Here is a 13163-nt window from a genome sequence, read left to right on the forward strand (position 1 = left end):
AATACATTCAGTTAAATAGACTCAAGCAGTCATTTAGCTGTTCAGGCATAAAAAGAGATGATAGACCGTGTGATCGCTAGTGCCGTCAGGATCAGCAGGCGAGCGCAGAAACTCCATTGAAAACACTGGGGTAAATTAAATGTGCATATTTTAAAGACATGACAGGTGGAAATGGATATTAATGCAGTGCTTCTTGTTTGATCTGCGACCCACTTTGTATCGGATATCTCTCAGGCAGTGAAGATCACTGATCTTTAAAGAAACTAGGCCATAAATGTGACAATTATATAATGGAAAGACATTTACCGGACGCGCTGAGGCTGGCTGGCTGAAATTAAAAGTTTGTGTGCATATACCCTATTGGAGAATGACAGACTTTGTCTTTTATCGATAGGGGTCTGGCTGCAGACTTAGTGCACTTGCAATCTGAGCTGCATGCCATGCTTTTGAATATGCTCACCTAACCCCACCCCTCACAGTGACGTCACTAGCTCCATTGAGTGCATTGTGTCTGACATTGCATCTCTAAGAACTAAGAGATGCAATCTCAGCTTGCATCTTAAAGGCTGCACACAGATACTATTGCTTTTATCAGTCGAGTTTGTTACCATTCAGACACACCGCCTATAACCATGCTCCCGTGTTCGCCTATGTTTAAAATCATACAGATTACCAGCAGGGTGAATGATTGGAATAGTTAGGGCAAGAGACCTGTTGCACTCAGTGCCGGCACGTCCATAGAGGACAATAGTGAGGGCAGCGTTTGCGATCCCTCCTCCCTGGTCCTCACCTTCATCCACTACCAACCCCAGTCACTTTCGTGTTGAGGGCGGCCTGATCATCGTTTGCCTATGGCGCCAGTTAAGCTTGCTCTGGCCCTGGCTGTACTGCTATCCACTCTGTCTACATTGAACTGAAAAAGAGGGTCTCTTGGCCCCTTAACAAGCATAAATATGGATTTTAAAAATGCACACTGCAAAAAAAAAAAAAAAAAAGTGTTTTTGTCTTGTTTGTAGTTTAAATAAAAAATTCTTAAATTAAGAAGCGTTTTCTAGACAGGTAAAAAATATTGTCTTGTTTTCAGAAATAATGTCAAAATTAAGTGAGTTTCTCCTTAGAATGTGAAAAATAATCTGCCAGTGGGGTATTTCAAAGTGAAAACAAGATTATTTTGGTTGTTTTAAGCAAAAAAACTCACTTAATTGGGATACATTATTTCTTAAAAAAAGACCTGACTTTATACTAGTCTAGAAAGTAGCTTCTTTTACGATTTTTTTAGTTATATAGACTAGAAACAAGACAAAAACTCAAAGTAAGGAAGGCATTTATTTATTTATTTTTTTTGCAGTGTGCATTAGTAAATGTTAAACTATGAATAATAAATGCTGTTCAATATTAGTTTTTAGTAAATACATTAACTAATGAAACCTTATTGTAAAGCATAGCCATTTTCACTATTTCCAGTGATTACTTAAAGACTAATCCCCTGTACAGTCTTGTTTCCTGTCCTAGTGCAATTTAATCAGCAGGTGGACAATATAGCGGTGGTCACCTTGGCAGCAATGTCATTTAAAGGCCACCATAAATGTTGCTTTTGCGCTTATGCAACGCTGACAATCGGACGCAGGTGAGCCTGAGACCATCGGTTCAGGAGAGCTCATCTCACTAGCAGTCTTAAAGCGATAGTACACCCCTCCAAAAATGAAAATGTACTTATTTACTCACCCTCAAGTGATTCTAAACCTTTATGAGCTTCTTTCTTCTGTTGAACACAAAAGACAATATTTTAAAGAAAGCTGAATGCACTTGTGCATGCACAAACACACACAATATGCACATACACTTCCAATAATTACATATATTTTACAACCCCACCCCTAACCCCAACCGTCATTGGGTGATGAGCAAATCGTACTAAATTGTGAGAATTAGATCATACGAATTAGTCACTAATTGCCATGTGAATGTGTTGGTGTTTTCCAATACGGGGTTGCACCTGTAAGGGCCTCCGCTGCGCAAAACAAATGCCAGAATAGCTGGTGCTTTATTCCGTTGTGGTGACCTATGATAAATTAAAAACTAAGCGGAAGAAAAATGAATGAATGCCCCTTTAACACACAATTAATGCTACAATGCATCAAGAATTTCACCTTTAAGGTAGACGGCGCTGTGATAATTGTTCCTGATGTTTTACCAAATTAGTGCCAGGCTGTTAAACACAAAACGAGCATGAGGAAGAAACTCATTTACACAGCATTTCGTCCATCTGCGAATGATTTGTTCAATAAGCAATGCATGTCGTGAGCTTAAAACAGGCAAGGTGTGTAGCCATATGTGTGAATTTGGTTGTGGTGTTATATACAGTTGAAGTCAGGATCATTCGCCCTACTGTGAATTGTTTCTGTCAAATATTTCCCAAATTATGTTTATTAGAGCAAGGAAATTTTCACAGTATTTCCTATAATATTTTTTCTTCTGGAGAAAGTCATATTTGTTTTGTTTTAGCTAGAATGAAAGCAGTTTTACATTTTTTTAAAAAACATTTTAAGGTCAATATTATTAGACCCGACCCCAAACATTTTTTATAGATTGTCTACAGCAGAGATGTGCAAACTAGTGCTAGCGGGCCAAAGTAGGCCTATGGTCACATTTGATTTGGCCCACCATCTCACTTGGAAAGATAGTGAAAATGATAGAGAGGGTTGGGGAGAATGCCTTTAACAGAGATCGTATTTCCTAATTTAACGTAATTTTTTTGCTTGTTCGTTTTATTTAGGAGCTACAAAAAAAAAACTGAAAACTGAAAATAAACATTTCAATTTCAAGTGTTGCACAGTAAATGAGTCTGATTATAAAAAATAGAAATACTTTCTCAACAAGTGAAGTTTATTTATAAACAAATGAGGATCACGTGCTTATGATTGTTCACAGCTGTTCCAACTTTAGCTAATGATTAATTATCCTATCAGACGATCCTTAAAGATGATCCTCACTATAAATAATCAGACTTTTCTCATCTCAATATCTTTGTCTTGAAGAACCAAAGCCAAAGTAATAGAGTTTGGTATATTTACATATGGCCCACTACCCTCAATCAAGACAAAGAAAAAGTTTGGCCACCACTGGTTTACAAAAAAAAAAAACACTGTTATACAATGATTTGCCTAATTACCCTAACTTGCCTAATTAACCTATTAAGCCTTTAAATGTCACTTTAAGCTGAATACTAGTCTTGGGATAGTCTTGAAGAATATCTAGTCTAATATTATTTACTGTCATCATGGCAAAGAAATCAGTGAGTTAATAAAACTTTTATGTTTAGAAATGTGCTAAAAATAATCTCCTTTTGTTAAACACAAATTGGGAGAAAAATATAGGGCGGCTCTAATAATTCACACTTCAACCGTATACTCTTTATGCTATACAAGTGGGTTGTTACCTGGACCTGACAGGCGAGAGCAATTCTCTGAAAGGTAAACCGAGGATCAAAGCTTCCAATCTGTGGTCAGACGCTTTCCATACTGCCATATAGGCTCGTCTTTAAGAGCTTCGAGTTTCAGCTCAGTTCAAAGTTGGAGTTCTTATGATTGACTTCACCGTGGTCACGTTTGGCATGCATCAGGCTTGAGTTTCATGTCTTTTTGCCTTCAGGTGTTTGGATGGTTCACAGTGTGCCTACATTAGACTGGGGAGTGACTGTAATATCATGTTGACTGATTAGGCTTGTGTGCATGCATACATGCTCTGATATTAAATAGTGACCAATCGGGTGTCGTCTTGTGGACAAACAGCATGGATTTTGCATATGTATGGCTGTTTTTTGGTGTAGGAGTGGCTGTACACTCAAAAAAGCTTGTTTAAAAGTACTCTTTTCAAATTGGCGGAAACAACACAATTTTGAGGGTTTATTGGGAGGGGGACAACCTAGTGAAGTTGCTTATGATTGTTTGAGGCCGGTTTTGCATTATCCAATTCATGATTCACCAATCAGAAGATTCCTAAGCCACTATAAATACCCTAAGTTTCATATAATAGCCATCTTCATTTTAAAGAATCCCCCCTTCCACCCCTACTCCTCCTCCTTTCCTAGATGGGTGGCATGGTAGCCCAGTGGTTAGCACTGTTGCCTTACAGCAAGGAGGTCACTGGTTCCTAGTCCTTACCAAGTCAGTCTATGTTTCTGTGCAGAGTTTACACGTTCTCCCCGTGCTCACATGGGTTTTCCCCGGGTTCCCCGGTTTCCTCCCACCGTCCAAAAACATGCAACTTAAGTTAATTGACTAATCCAAATCAGCACCACAGACATGCTCCTAGTAAGTAGCTATCTCTTAAGCGCAATCACTATATGTTCATTAGCTACTACAGCAGGGGAGTTCTCCAGATCTACCTGAGCTCAAACTCCCCTCTCGCCCTGCAAATGAGAGGGAGCCCCAGGCTCAAGGATCTGACCTCAGGGCTCTCTCCCGGGACAGCATGCCAAACAAGCTTTATAATCAATCATCAGCTAAGAGTGAACTCTTGAAATCGTTTTATGTTCAATCTACTTAAATTTGCCAAATTATTAAGTTAACTTAATTGATTTGTGTTGAGACAAAATTAAGGAACTGTGTGGATCCTATAATTTTTTACAATCTAGTTGAATTTGGCTGCAAAGCCAAGTCTATAAACCTGAATGCAGAAAATTATAGATTGCAACAGTTGCCAACTGCTCAAAATAGCGTGCAAACGACCCGTCTGTCAGCTTTAACCTATCATTAATTGGAGTTTGCCAGTGCAAAACTATATCAAGGCACTGAATAAGCTGCTACTGTGTGCAAGAAGAGCACCAAATTACACTCTACAACTAGTTTTGGCTTGTTGTTAACCTCGGATACACACAACTATATATAAATTCTGACACAAAAGATAAAAATCAGCCTGATCTCTAGAGGAAACGTAACTATTTTACATTTTATCAGTTTAGTGGCGAGTTCATACAAATTAAGTCATACGACAATGTAGGACTTTTAAACATTTACATTTAGTCATTTAGCAGATGCTTTTATCTGAAGCGACTTACAAATGAGGACAAGGAAGCAACTTACACAACTAGAGCAACAATGAATAAGTGCTGTAGGCAAGTTTCAAGTATGTAAAGTGTAAGAAGCAAAACATTAGTCATTTTTTTATTTTTTTATTTTTTGTAATACAGTTAGCGGTGAAGCCAGAGAGGCAATTGCCGATTAGTAAGGAAAGTGGAGACTAAATAGTTGAGTTTTTAGTCGTTATTTGAAGACACCGAGTGACTCTGCCGTTCTGATGCAGTTAGGGAGTTCATTCCACCAACCGGGCAGATTGAACGCGAGAGTTTGGGAAAGTGATTTCTTCCCTCTTTGGGATGGAACCACGAGGCAACGTTCATTCACTGAACGCAAGTTTCTGGAGGGCACATAAATCTGCAGAAGTGAGAGCAGATAAGAAGGAGCAAGGCCAGAAGTCGCTTTGTAAGCAAACATCAGAGCTTTGAATTTGATGCGAGCAGCAACTGGCAGCCAGTGCAAACAGATGAGCAGCAGAGTGACATGTACTCTTTTAGGTTCATTAAAGACCACTCGTGCTGCTGCATTCTGGAGCAGCTGAAGAGGTTTAAAAGGAGGTGTGATGATGATGATGACTGTTAAACGCATCATTACCATCAGGTGAAAGGGAGCCATCATTTTTACTGTCTTAAAGTTTTCAGATCTGTTGGATGAAAAGCAACTTTGCATTTTGCTTTGAATGCTAAAATATGAATAATATTTGCTGTTTGAGCAATTATAACAGTACGACAGTATAAATAAACTCAAGATACACTGAAAAAAATGATTCATTGGGTTTACAATTTTTTAAGGTATGTGTATGGGCTGAATTTAAACATTCATTCATTAATACATTCGTTCGTTTTCCTTCAGCTTAGTCACTTATTTATCAGAGGGCGCCACAGTGAAATGAACCTCTAACTTATCCAGCATATGTTTTAAGCAGCGGATGCCCTTCCAGCTGCAACCCAGTACTAGGAAACACCCATACACTCTTACATTCACACCCATACACTACAGCCAATTTAGCTTTTTCAGTTCCCCTGTAGCGCATGTGTTTGGATTGTGGGGGAAACCAGAGCACCCGAAGGAAACCCACGCCAACACGGGGAGAACATGCAAACTCCACACAGAAACGCCAACTGACCCAGCCTGGGACTCAAACCAGCAACCTTCTTGCTGTAATGCGTCAGCGCTAACCACTGAGCCACCATGCCGCCCTGTATTTAAACAAATAAAATTTAGTAATGTTTAACTTTTTTTGCCTAAATTCAGCACATATCAATTCTTTGCAACAATTTACCCTAAAAAAATGGAAGTAAATCCAATGAATTACTCATTTCAGTGTGTGATTCATCATGACACGCAGGACTCAAAGAGAAGCAAAGAGGGATTTGTTTGTTCAAGTGGCACTTCATGAAGATGATCTTGCGTCTCGTTCACAGTTGCTAACCGCACAGGTAAGTGTGTTTATGTTGGATCCGGAGCAGAACGTTTATTTCAACACCCGGGTTTAAAGGAATGTCATTCGGCAGCCAGGGTAAGCTTAATTTTACGGTATCTTTGAGCCTCTCTGCCAAGATCAGCAGACACCCTAGAAACCACAAATCAACACATTAATGCATACAGTAGTGCAGACTCACTAGCAAATAAAGTTATTAACCGGTCGACTAATGCAAGCAGCCAGTTACATGGAGACAACTATAGACGTGGTCAAGACAATCTGCCGGAGGTCAAACTGAGCATGAGAATGGACAGAAGAGGGGTCAAGTATTATCAGGAAAACCCCCATAGATAGAGTATTTTCTGTGCTATTTTGATCCCACTCACTGTTTGAATAGGTAAATAACAGAAGTCAATGCCCACTAATATGATTGGCCAAGACTTTGCATATTTAAAAACTTGCATTGCTTCCTTTTCATTGATGAACGCTGACGTATTTTAGGCTAAAAATGCATAAATGCTTAAAAGAAAATCAAACAAATAGCGACCACATACATACAGACTACTGTCAATAATAATAAAAATAATAACGTGTTTAGTTTATACTGTATATAGTGCCTTTCCAGAGGTTTTACAATAACAGTAAGAGAACAGGAAAAACAATAACCATAAAAGGGTAGAGAAAACAGCAGACTACACTGTAAAAAAGATTAGTTGACTTTACTTAAATTACGTGAGTAGACCTGTTGCTTTTAAAACAATTAATTGACTTTGCTTCAAAAATTAAGTAAACTCATTGTCTTAAAATGAAATAAATGAACCATGTGCATGATTAAAAGAAATAAGTTAAATCAACTTAACAGTTCGAGTTACAATGGGTCTTGTTGCTTTTAAGGTAATTAAATAGGAAAGTAAATTATCACAGAGTAATACTACATAAAAATAACAAAGGCGTGGCGTCACGGTGGCATAGTGAGTAGCACAATCGCCTCACAGCGAAAAGATCGCTGGTTTGAGCCCTGGCTGGGCCAGTTTTCATGTTCTTCCTGTGTTGGTGTGGGTTTCTTCCGGGTGCTCCGGTTTCCCCCACAGTCCAAACACATGTGGTATAGGTGAATTGAATGAACCAAATTGGCCGTAGTGTATGAGTGTGTATGGGTGTTTCCCAGTGATAGATTACAGCTGAAAGGGCATCCGTTGTGTAAAACATGCTGGATAAGTTGGTGGTTCTGTGGCGACCCCAGATTAATAAAGGGACTAAGCCAAAAATGAATGAATGCATGAATAACAAGGACAAGGGAACAAATAGCACAGAAGAAACAAACACAGCAACTATAGAACTTAATGATTAGAACATTCAGAAAATGAGTGAGTTTTAATTAATGCACATCTGACGGATCCAATATTGTGGGCACACGATTGCATTTTAAACGCCTTTCTAATCATCTAACATCAATGTGTGCCACGTTTGTTTTACCTTCAAAAAAGTTGCAATAAACAGTATGAGCGATTCCATGCAAACGTCAACCTTGCCATGAAAAAAATTACGTTTTCACCAAAATAGCAAAATCCTTTCTAGGCTGTTTGCTTGGGCTTGTATTTCACAGTACTGTAAAATACTCAAACATCTCCCTGTTAAGATTTTCAAACAGTTATATTTGATTTACCAAAGTCACCAAGTGACTATTTCACATCCGTCACATCCATAACTACGCTTTTTTCCTCATAAATGCAAAAAATATCTAATAAAATAAAATATTTAATGTTTGTTCTATAGAGAGCCAACTCTTATCATTTTAATTAGCATTATTTCTGTTGGGTTGTGCAGTTTAACTCATAGAATTCCCATAAAGTATGTTGTGTACTGTAAACTTTTGGTCACATCCACAACACATGTTCATCTCCCTCAAGGTGAACACATTTACAGACTGATATTTTTACGATCCCCTAACTCTCGGGTTAGTAGTTTTGGAGAATATAAACAGATGTATCAATATAATGTTAACACATATGGATCCTCTGTGAGCTTGTGTGTCGTTTTTACAGCAAAGTCACATGCATAACGCTGGAATTGCTTTTAAATGTTCCCAATCTTGTCTAATGGGTCATTTTTTTTTCTATTTCTTTATTTTTTCCAGTGTGCCCTCTTTGCCCACAGATGTCTGATAATGCAGTGGATGGCGATAAGAGTGAAAGAAAGCCCTTGAGTGACACCAGGATCGATGAGCTGAATCTGAGGTTATTGCTGACTCTGATATTATCAGCATGTGACGTACAGTAAACTGCGTCATCATCTTTGTCTTCGTCCAACCTCTTCAATGATCAAGCCTTTTTTTATTAGGATGCACCTAGGATGTCTAATCCACGTTTACTTTTTGTTGTTGATATAATGGCCAGAGGTTTATGTTGAATTATGGATAATAATTTATGTTTTTTTGTTGTTGTTGTTGTTGTTGGGTTAGGGTTTTTACACTGTAAAAAAAATCTGTTAACTAATAGCTTTTGGAGTGCTTTACATTATTTACAGTTGTGAATTGCATTATAAGTGGTTGATCTCTGCTCTGTCAACTTTTGATGTTGAAAATTAAACTCCACAGTTTAACAAAGTGACTTTTATCGACCCTTTTGGTAGTTTAAAATAATATAATGAATAAGAAATAATATATAGAGAGAAATAAGTCTGTAAAATAACTTTAAATGTACTGGCAGTTTATTAAAGAGCCCTTATTATGGGTTTTTGAAAATGTAACACAGCTCTAAGTGAAGTGAAATATCCAGCTAAGGCTTAAATCTGAAAGTGCACAGTGTTTAAAACTATTGATTCATTTATGAAATATTCGACTTATACTGCTTTAAATGAATCGTATTGATAACGAGTCTTTAGCCTTTTCGGCGTGACGCCGGTACGAAACTTGAGCCTTGTCCAACTGTTGCGCGCAAACCTGGGAAAATTTAACCTGTGGCCCCGCCCACTTGCACAGTAGCAAAGAAAAAGAGGAAGACACGCACTGTAGCAGACGCTGAGTGAATCAAGTGCTGAGCTGGATATTATTGGAAGTGTGAGGGGAAATTAGTGTTATTTTCTCTACCCAACGATGAAACTGTAAAGAGACAGTGGTTGAGGTTTATATTTGCTAAAATACCTCAGCATTCTAGCCCCAGCCTTGTGTTGTTTAAGTGCTTCTGGAATCTACACGCTTACAACAGGGCATTCGTCGGCTGTTTGTAAAGGAAAGATCAGAAACGACAATTAATGTAAGGGACTATGTCAGTACGTGGATTATGGATCGGTTTCTTCCTCCATTTCACAAGTGTAAGTAAGTGTATTACCATGGCTGCCTTCTTGTTTTATCTAGCTAGCAAGTTATGTATTTAATTGTGTTTTTTTTTACTTGTAACCGTGTGTACTGTATCTGGTTAACTCTGTATATTCTTCTAAAGGCACAAGGTTCGGGGGTGAGATGTATGAATAACACTATTGAGATCCGGGTACTGTGTACTGTGGTGTTAGTAATCTCTATGAAGGGTGTTTCGGGCAGCCACTGCCATCGGATTCTATACCAATCTTGGCTACCCAGAGGTTTCACAGACTTTACCAAAAGTCTAAAGACTGGCGTCAGGGTTGGGGGAGTTTATCGGAATAAATACCAAAATGAGTGAGTGGCTAGGGCTGGGTCTGACATACGGGAGACTCCCGGGAGAAACAGGAGTGTTGGCAGGTATGCCTCTGCATTCTGACTACTTCAATATTGTTGATAAGCCGTGCTGGGCATTTCACTCTGCTGAACACTGCTGACCAATCGCAACAGGCTGTCATCGGTCCAATCAGCGCAGATTAGCTTCGCGCTAAAGAGGGATTTGGGAACAAATGAATCACTGAACAATTCATATGGGGGTCACTTAAATATTCAGGCAAAAATAAAGGCATATTATAAGACCATGAAAGTGTTTTTTGACCTTGCATGCATTTTACACTGTTGTTGGAGCCCCTTAAAACCAAAATATGACCCTTTTTAATGTAAAATAGGGGCTCTTTAAAAGTTTTTGTGGTGCAATATACAACACCAACCCAGACAGCCACTTTAAACGATTAATATTGTTCATAAAAGTCACTAAAATGTCAATAAAATACCATATACTGAATGCACTACTAAACTGATATCAATAATAAAGGCCGCTGGCATCTGTTCTTGTCTGTACTGTACTTGCTTCTGCTCATGAGTATATGTAAGCAATGCGTGCATCTGTTCCTCCCTCTGAGTTTGTAAGATTTGTGCAGTGATTTATTGTGGGTGTGCTGCCGTTGTTGTTTATGTTGTTGATGTGTTTGTTTCGTCATTCCTCTAACAAACTCGTTCTGCCACATAATCACTGCTAATAGGCAAATTCGTGTCCAACCCGTTCCTTCATCCTGGTTGGTTCTAGAAGTTCTGTTTTATCATTGATATGGATTTGTAAAGTCTTTGTTGTGAACCGATCAATCAAACAATGCATGAGAAATGAGGAGAATCCCAACGGTAGAAAATGTCATTTAAATCAAAAAGATGTGTGTGTGTGTTGTGTGTGTGTGTGTGTGTGTGTGTGTGTGTGTGTGTGTGTGTGTATTTGATAATTGCTACTTATATACTTATTTATTTACTTACTTACTTAACTTATTTATTTATATCTACTTACTTACATAGCAAATGTCCCTATGAGCTCAAAATATTCTGGTATAGCTGTGTTTGTTTGGAGATTTCTTCAACCATTCTTCCCAGCTAGCAAAATTCATGTGGCTCAAATCCGGCCCAAACCAGACACTTACATCCGGTCCACATACCGCATGGAATGATGGCACTTGGGCGTCCATTCCTGTTTGCCTGATCTGGGCCCTGATTAAGCCATAGCAAGTGTTAAACCAAGGTCCTGACTCTCTGTGGTCATTAAAACTTCCATGGCACTTCTTGTAAAGAGTAGGGGTGTAACCCCAGTGTCCTGGCCAAATTCCCTCCATCAGCCCTTACCGATCATGGCCTCCCAATCATCCCCATCCACTGAATTGACTCTATCACTGTCTCTCTATTCTCCCTATAGCTGGTGTGTGGGGCAACACTGGCGCCATTGTCCTGTGGCTGCCGCCGCACCGTGGATGCTGCACACTGGTGGTGGTGTAGAGAGACACTTTTTTTTTTTCCCCAAATATTTACCAAATAATATTTAACAGAGCAAGTGTAACGAGCGAAGCAGTGGCGCAGTAGTTAGTGCTGTCGCCTCACAGCAAGGAGGTCGCTGGGTCGCTGGTTCGAGCCTCGGCTCAGTTGGCGTTTCTGTGTGGAGTTTGCATGTTCTTCCTGCATTCGTGTGGGTTAACTCCGGGTGCTCCGGTTTCCCCCACAGTCCAAAGACATGCGGTACAGCTGAATTGGGTAGGCTAAATTGTCCCTGTATGAGTGTATGAGTGTGTGTGAATGTGTGTGTGTGAATGTTTCCCAGAGATGGGTTGCGGCTGGAAGAGCATCCGCTGTGTAATAACTTGCTGGATAAGTTGGCGGTTCATTCCGCAGTGGCGACCCCGGATTAATAAAGGGACTAAGCCGACAAGAAAATGAATGAAGTATGACGATTGGACTCTGACAACGGACGTGTGGATCTCTATGCAGCAGTTTGTTAGACATAAGTCATGCAGGCAAGGGTCAAAAAAAAGGAACAAACAGGAGCATAAAGGTAATCCAAAATGCAAGGTCAAAAACCGGCCCATCAATCCAAAAATGATAAACAAGCAAAAGCTAAAAAAACTGGAAGACGAGACAAGGAAAAATGCTTTGTGATGTTAGCAGATAAACAAGACTCAGCAAATGAAAGTGAATAGTATATATATAGTCCGTGTAATCAGTAATCATGAGTTTCAGCTGTGTGTGTGACAGGAGTGCAAAGAGTTCTGGGAGTTGTAGTTCGGCAAGAATACTGGAAGTAATCTCAAGAGGAGAGAACACCAACAGCAAGGAATTTTTTACAGTATTTCCTATAACATTTTTCCTTCTGGAGAAAATCTTATTTGTTTTATTTCAGCTAGAATAAAAGCAGTATAATCATTTTAGGGTATTTTTTTGATAGTCTACCGAACAAACCACTGTTAAACAATGAATTGCCTGATTGCCCAAACTTTAACCTATTTAACCTAGTTAAGCCTTTAAATATCACTTTAAGCTAGCATCATGACTAATATCTAGTCAAATATTATTTGCTTTCATCATGGCAAACATAAAAGAAATCAGTTATTAGAAAATAGTTATTAAAACAATTATGTTTAAAAATGATTCAATATCATTTTATTGAATCATTTATTATTCATATAAAATGAATATATTTGTTGGACAACTTTAAATATCAAATATTTTATGAACACATTCTGACATGATGCAATGGGCAGCGAATGTGCTGGAGGCTGAGAATGCCCTGAATTCCTGCCGGTGGATGAAGACAGACGAATGGAAGGAAAAACACTGGCAGCCTGATGGATAACAAGAGGTTTTTAGGGCCGTCCCGTGAGTTTTTAAGAGTCCCGACTGAACAGCGGCTGCTGATGTATCATTTACAGCACTGTGGCACTTTGTCAGCGCCTGACGTGATTCGATTTGCTCTGATTTCAGAGCTTAATTTCACTGACTCCAATTTAACCTCTGG

The 13163-nt window shown here is 39.0% G+C and overlaps 1 protein-coding gene across 10 annotated transcripts in view; it reads right to left on the bottom strand.

The window, feature by feature from the left end:
- ntf3 (neurotrophin 3) overlaps nt 1–13163 on the bottom strand; it is an 85173-nt gene that overhangs the window by 51581 nt on the left and 20429 nt on the right. For 3 of the 10 annotated variants that reach the window (XM_073945723.1, XM_073945724.1, XM_073945722.1), the window contains exon 2: nt 1726–1762. The exons of 6 other annotated variants lie outside the window; for them this stretch is intronic. The gene's annotated coding sequence lies outside the window, so the exon portion shown is untranslated. Of the gene's footprint in view, nt 1–1725; nt 1763–13163 lie in introns of those variants that run through there. One more of the 10 variants, XM_073945721.1, reaches the window with a different exon arrangement.

This window comes from Danio rerio, chromosome 4 (assembly GCF_049306965.1).
Source record: "Danio rerio strain Tuebingen ecotype United States chromosome 4, GRCz12tu, whole genome shotgun sequence".
Taxonomy (NCBI): domain Eukaryota; kingdom Metazoa; phylum Chordata; class Actinopteri; order Cypriniformes; family Danionidae; genus Danio; species Danio rerio.